Genomic DNA, 7,397 nt, shown 5'->3' on the forward strand with positions numbered 1-7,397 from the left:
AGATGTGTATCAATGTCTTCTCCTTTATTCTAAAAAAAATATTAGAAATATTCTTAATTAGGTAAATTTAAAGGTGTATAGAGAGAGAGAGAGAGAGAGAGAGAGAGAGAGGAGAGAGAGAGAGAGAGAGAGAGAGAGAGAGAGAGAGAGAGAGAGATAATAGATGTGTATCAATGTCTTCTCCTTTATTCTAAAAAAATATTAGAAATATTCTTAATTAGGTAAATTTAAAGGTGTAGAGAGAGAGAGAGAGAGAGAGAGAGAGAGAGAGAGAGAGAGAGAGAGAGAGAGAGAGAGAGAGAGAGAGAGAGAGAGATAATAGATGTGTATCAATGTCTTCTCCTTTAATTTAAAAAAATATTAGAAATATTCTTAATTAGGTAAATTTAAAGGTATATATATATATATATATATATATATATATATATATATATATATATATATATATATATATATATATACAGAGAGAGAGAGAGAGAGAGAGAGAGAGAGAGAGAGAGAGAGAGAGAGAGAGAGAGAGAGAGAGAGAGAGAGATAATAGATGTGTATTAATGTCTTCTCCTTTATTCTAAAAAAATATTAGAATTATTCTTAATTATGTAAATTTAAAGGTGTATTATAAATTTCACTCATATTAGCATATTTCAGACGAAGAAGAAAACTGATAACCCTTAAATTCTTTAATTTCTTTTTCTTTTTTTACGGGCTGCCAACGCAAGAGCCCGTTTCTTACATAAGATCAGGGTTGAAAGAATACTTTTAACCCTGCATAAGATAAGGCAATCTAAAACGAACGAACGAATTCCTTGTTTAGGTTCTTAACTGCTCACTTCGGAAAACACGTTTGCAGGCACTTTATCAACTAGTAGATAACTGCAAATTTTCTTAGTTTATACGAAGTAATTTAACTTATTTTCCTGTAACAACAAACAGCAATTTTAATGAAAATCTTAAGTGTTACTTTTATCGCTTTTTATCTAAAAACAGTTAGGATAGTACTATGTGATCATATTTGGCAGCCTATTGTTGTGATTTTAAATTTTTATTTTAGGTTACGTACCATTTCATCTATTCCACCAGCTCTATTAGGATTTTGCTACACAACCACTCTTATCATGTCCTCTTATTTAATTTGCCTAGCTTTGAGCATGAAAATAAATGTTATGTGCTATCTTCTTTACACAGGTCACAAACATAAACTACATATTTTCATCTGGAATTTGCTTCCATTCTGAACATGTTTAACTTGCTATCACGACTAGAATTGCTTTATCCTATCCATTTCTCTAATATGAGTCTTAAGATATTAAGCTGACATGTCGTATATACAATATAATGTAGATTCATATTTATAATAATCTTGAAAAACTGAGCAAAACACATTTGCAGGCATTCTATCGACTAACATAAAAGTGCAAAGGTTCTCTTTTTTTAAAATAAGTTAGGATAATACCTTATTATTGTTATAGATTTTGGCAACCTTTTGTGGTATTTTTTCTAAAAAATTCCTTTCGCTTTATGGCCTGTTTTGTGTATTCTAGTTGCTTTCTGTTAGGATTATATCCACTCTTATATTGTTACTTTATCCTTGTTAATTTTCTTATTATAGTCTTCATGGGACACTCTGTATTAGTCCTACTTTATTGAGCGTTTTACGGCGTAGTGGGTAATATTGATAATATAAATTTTCTGGACTAAACAGAAAACATTATCTTAATTTCCTTACCATTGGAGGTCTTCAGTAGTAATTTCAAAGTACTGTATTTAACTTTTCATCCATCCTTGTACTTCGTAATGAAATACTTAGGAATTAACAATATTCAAATTATAAGCGAAACAAGCGTAAGCAATTTCTTTAGGAATGCGTGACTGCGTAGCATACTGAAAGAATCACTTACCGTCTACCTCAAATTTCTACCCGTCTTGATGCCATGAGTAGACACAAGGAGAATACCCTAAACAGGCAATTCTACCATAGTCTACCTATAATTTCTATAGATAGAAAACGGAACTGGTGATTCTTATAATAATCCCTGCGATCGGCGAAAACGACACTATTAGGGGTAACTAAACTCCATTACACACATGTAAGATAAAAATAAGAATGAAGAAAATTCTTCACACATCTTATTATCAACAGATTTAATTTTTGCATAGCCACAATTTATGACATTGTTAGTATTCATGGTCTGTATTTTTGGCTAGTCTCCCCAGTTTCATATATATATATATTTTTTTTTTATTTAATTCACTATTTGATCATCTTTTTTTTCAACTTCGTGCAGTTTATACATTTCATCACTCGAGGGTAATATTTCTTGGTGGTGTGATTTCCTAAACATTTCCCATGTACTCTATCATCAGCCTTGAACTTGTATTTTTTTTTCAAAATGCCCATACCTTTGACTTTGGTAGTAAGTGATCGCGTATGTTATAAGTACCTCATCCCAACATAACCCTGTCACCGTCATCGTTGTCCTGGCTCCTGGTTCCTAACTAAAGGAATAAATGATTTTAAATGAGTAAAGGATTTTATTAACTCTAGCAATCCCTGTCGGGGTATGAGAGTACATTACAAAGTATACAAAATTACAATTTGACTACAATAATAGTGCAAGGTGGCAATAAAATGAAGCAAAATTACTTCCATTCACATATCTATACAATTCTGTATATATATCCGTATACCAATAAATACCATATATAATGTGGACATAAGCCTATATGGACTAGATAAAACTAATTTATAACTAAAACTGTTCCAATACTATTTTTACAAATTTTGCTTGATTGAACAATTCTCTCTTATTTCTTACTTTAAACATCTGACTAAACTCTACACTATTTAGTCCAGTGTAATATCTTTTTATATACAATTCTCTGAGGCTACTAAAATGAGGACATACCAGAGTATAGTGGTACTCAGCCTGTTCCTGGGTATTACACATTGGGCATGTTTTTGGCCCTTGGGAGGCCGAGTTCGCTTATTAGTAACAGGAAGCTTATGGTTACCACATTTAGATACTTGCAATCATTATTATCTAATTCGGTTAAATATTTGCTTAAGCCTAATTCAATCTTAAGTACTTTATAGTTGTAGCATAACATACTTTCATCAGTTTCACATAATTAATTCTGCTCATTCCACAAAATATGTTTTCGGGCACTCTATCGCATTATAGTTAGGTACAAAGCTTCTAAGCTTATACCTATTACTGTAATTATTTTCCCCTGTACTATAACAACATTATTAATGAAATTCTTAATTTATACGACCGTGAAATCAGTTTGGGTAATACTTTGCTATCATTAGTTTTGGCAACCTATTGTGGTCAGTTTGGACTTTTTAAATTCTTCTTTCATATGCATTGTTTTACTTATGTATACAACCAGATCCTTGCTCAGATTTTACAACCTACCTACGTTTATGTCTTTCTTAATTAATTGCCCTAATTTTGGACATGAAAATAAAAGTTTGTATTATTTCCTTTTCATAAGTCATACACATCATCTGTGCATTTTCCTTTGAAGTTTGTCCTTAGCGTGAGCATATTTAGCCTTGCCTTCATTACAAAGAATTATCCATAACCATTTCTTTGATATAAGGCTGTGAGCTATTTCCTTTTGTGAGTCTGTTTACTTTTTTTATTTTCATCCCTTTTTTCAGTAGTTTCCTCTATTTTTTTCCAAATTCTTTTCTTGATTTCTTGTCATGAATAGCCCTCCGAACATCAAGATCACATTTCAACATGCAGTGAGTAGGCCCACCTGCAACACTTTTCTTAATTAACAGACTTATCATCTGTTCTACATTTTCAATCTGATCCAAGCAACGATTCCTTTGAATCAAAACATTAACTGTATCATCTCCATCATTATATGTATTGCATATCATTATTTAGGTTTTAATTTTACATTTTTCCTCGTTTCAGTGTCGGCAACTATGGTTTGAATCTTATTTACTACTTCATCTCTAATTTTTCTATTAGTAAACTTTACATTTCCAATTGAAGTTGACCTTGCATTAAGAACTGATATATCTTTGAGAGCTCTTGAAACTTCATTTTTTCCTGCTGGTGATCCTAGTTGATTCTTCTGTTAATTTAATTACTGGTACAGTTTTCCTTAACTTTTTCAGCAAATGTCCCTTTCTCAATTTTGGGAACCATTAGTGTTTAATTCCATATTCTTCACTAGATTATTAATCTCAGTCAGATTTTTTTTTATCAGTAGTCTGGGAGAGTAACAAATAGAAAGTATTGAGGAGAGTGAATCAAAAGAGATCACTTCTATAATTGGCAAGGAGGAGGCAGATGGAATTTCTGGGACATACAATAAGAAGCGAAAAGATCAAACTTTTGTGCCTTAAGGGAAAGATAGAGGGGTGAAGAGCAAGAGGCTGGCAAAGGAAACAGTTTCTGGACAGCTTACTGGGTGATATAAATGACAAAAGTAACAGCTGAAGAAATTTACAGAGGGAGCTAGAGGCAGGGCCATGTGGAGGTAATTATCAGCCTACGTCGAAGACATGGCACCTAGATGGATGTATAGAAAGATAAGCAGTCTGGGTAGCATTCACTGAGTCTACGGCGAACATCGTGAGATTGCTTTCCAATTCAGAATTTTTTCATGTTTACATATTGTATAGTCTCTCTTCTGTAGTTCTACATATATTTTTTTATATTTGCATTACGGTAACCTTAGCTTTATCTATACGTTCATGACAAAGCCTTTTCATTTTCTTTAAATTTCATTACTGTTGTGTGTCTATAACTACAGACACGCTTCTTGTGATAGAAATTTGCACAAAATTTTTTTCCTGTCCAGTTGACACGGAATACGATGTTTGATGCCTTAAATTCCCAAGAATGTATACGAAAAACATATCTTGTAGGTCCTATAGTGCGTAGGGCTTCCCAGTGATAGTAGCATGAACGCAGCCCTTAAAGTAAAGTAAAGTAAAGTATACTAAAGTAAGATGCAAATAGGTTATGAGTTCAAAATCCTTCAAATATGCATTTCACAACGATTTACCACTCGATGTTAGGAGTGAATAAAACTTAATTATGTTATTTTTTTCCCAATGAGATAATTCAAATTTTACAAATAATGCAGGCTAGGTCGTGTGATTCATTAAAACGTCGACTTATATAGAGGGGATATAGCAAATAAATGTGGGACCTTCTGCACACATTAGGCAAAGTTGGGGCAGCTAAAGAGCTTCACCGATACAAATAGGTTTGCTATCATGCATTAGTATATGACATTTGACGTAATAAATGTGAAAAGATGTAGTGTGGGAAATTAATCTCCTGGAAAACCTCTTTACAAAAGGCAAAAAATCTTCCCTGGGGGATCGGAGTGCCATCAGAGAAAATGTATTAGATGTTGTAGTTCGAATTAATCTTATACACAGAATTTATGTCCAGATATTTAATGATATATATATATATATATATATATATATATATATATATATATATATATATATATATATATATATATATATATATATATATATATATATATATATATATATATATATACATACTGGATTTGTCAGTACAAGTAGCACCCTAAAATTGGCTCCGAAAAAAAATACACTCCAACTGAGTGCGCTGGGCAAATAATTGTTCTATGGATAATACCACAAAAAAAACTGGAAATAGAGCAACGGCGAAGAATGTGGAATGAATTAGATTAACACTTCAAACACCGGAGGATTCCCAAAATGAGAAAATGACCTTCGCTGACAAGGTCAAGGAAAAAACATACTAGTAATTAAATCAACTACAACCACTGACAAAAAAGAAAAGAAATAAATGTGGCTGAATATGCACTTAAGGATATGCCAATTCTTTCTACGAGATCAACTTCAAATGGAAATGTTATTGTAAACTTTGCTGATGAAAAGGTCAGATATGAAGCAGCAAACAGTATTCAATTCCATTTTGATTCAAATCATGGTTGCCTATAACGTAATAAGAAAGAGTTGAAAAATAAAACAAAATAATGATATGCAATGTGTATAGCGATGAAGATGAAGTTTTATATGTAATGATTAAAATAATGCTGCTTAGACCAGATCCAAAATGTAGAAGAGAAGATTAGTCCGGTATTCAAGAAAAGTGCTGCAGTTGGAAAACTTGACGTTCGGAAGGTTACGTGATAATGGTGATAAAGTTATGTTGCGATAGGGGTACTTATATAATACGTATACCTGATAAGTACCATGTAATCACCCACGACAACTGTCAAATATATTGATTTTTTTTTTTTTTTTTTTTTTTTTTACAAATATTGCAATTTAAAGACTGATAATAAAGTATACGAAATGTTGGAAAAATCACGCCACCAAGGAATGTAACTAACAGGATATGCATAAACTGCAATTGCCCTAAGTTGAACAAACCAGGTGATCATAAAGCGAATTCAAGAAATTACAAAGCTTATGGTTTGGGATTGAAGAGATTGGCAGAAAATACGGACCATGTATACCAAGGATGTCATAAACTGCTGCCATTTTAGTATGTAAGAAGACAATTAAAATTCGAAAATTGATAATTGAGAAATATTTCTTTCAAGAAGAAACTGAAGGTTTTCTTACTCTATGCGTATTTCGATAATTTGGATTTGGCAATAAACACCAGATATGTAGTGTTATATGCGAAATACTAAAGCATGTATACGATATTCTGACTTTGCTGGTCCTGTAGAGAGTAGGGTTCCCCTGTGTGGTAGGATCAATAAAGCAGCTATTAAAGTTAAGTATCATATTCATCCTTGTCTTCATTACAATTACTGCTTCGTGTTAAGTTCACCTTATCACCTATGTAGTATCTTCTGCCATTACTATTTACAAACCTCGTTTTGATCATTTACTGTATGTTTTCTTTTCTTTTAATTTCATTTGTCCCCTTACCTTTATTTTTTCACGAGCTTTTGCTGTTTATACATGCAATGGCGAGTAGACTGGCCTGACTGACAGTGACTGGGACTTTTCCAAAAAATAAGCAATGAAGATGAAAGTAGAGTTTACCTGTGGGTTCCATGCATTATAATTCGTGCATTCTATGTTTTTGGTATTCATAGTAATATTATTTTTTTTTTTTGGCTATTAATAACTATATGGTTATAGTGGACGGCAAAACATCTCACCATATAACATTTTGGAAGCAAGAATTCTAGGGAATATTTTGTTAATTACTTCTACTAATTTTCAAATGGCTGAGTTTAATGTCATCCCCATCGATTTTAACCATAAAAATAAAATGTACAGTGTCAATTTTGGTAATTTAAGTTGCGCAACATGAGCTAAAATGTAAGAAATGCTGTATGCGGCTGTCTCCCAGACTGTCTGTCCCAGCCTCCCAGGCCCCAGCGGCCTCAGTCAGAGT

This window comes from Palaemon carinicauda, chromosome 8 (genome assembly GCF_036898095.1).
Source record: "Palaemon carinicauda isolate YSFRI2023 chromosome 8, ASM3689809v2, whole genome shotgun sequence".
Lineage (NCBI taxonomy): Eukaryota > Metazoa > Arthropoda > Malacostraca > Decapoda > Palaemonidae > Palaemon > Palaemon carinicauda.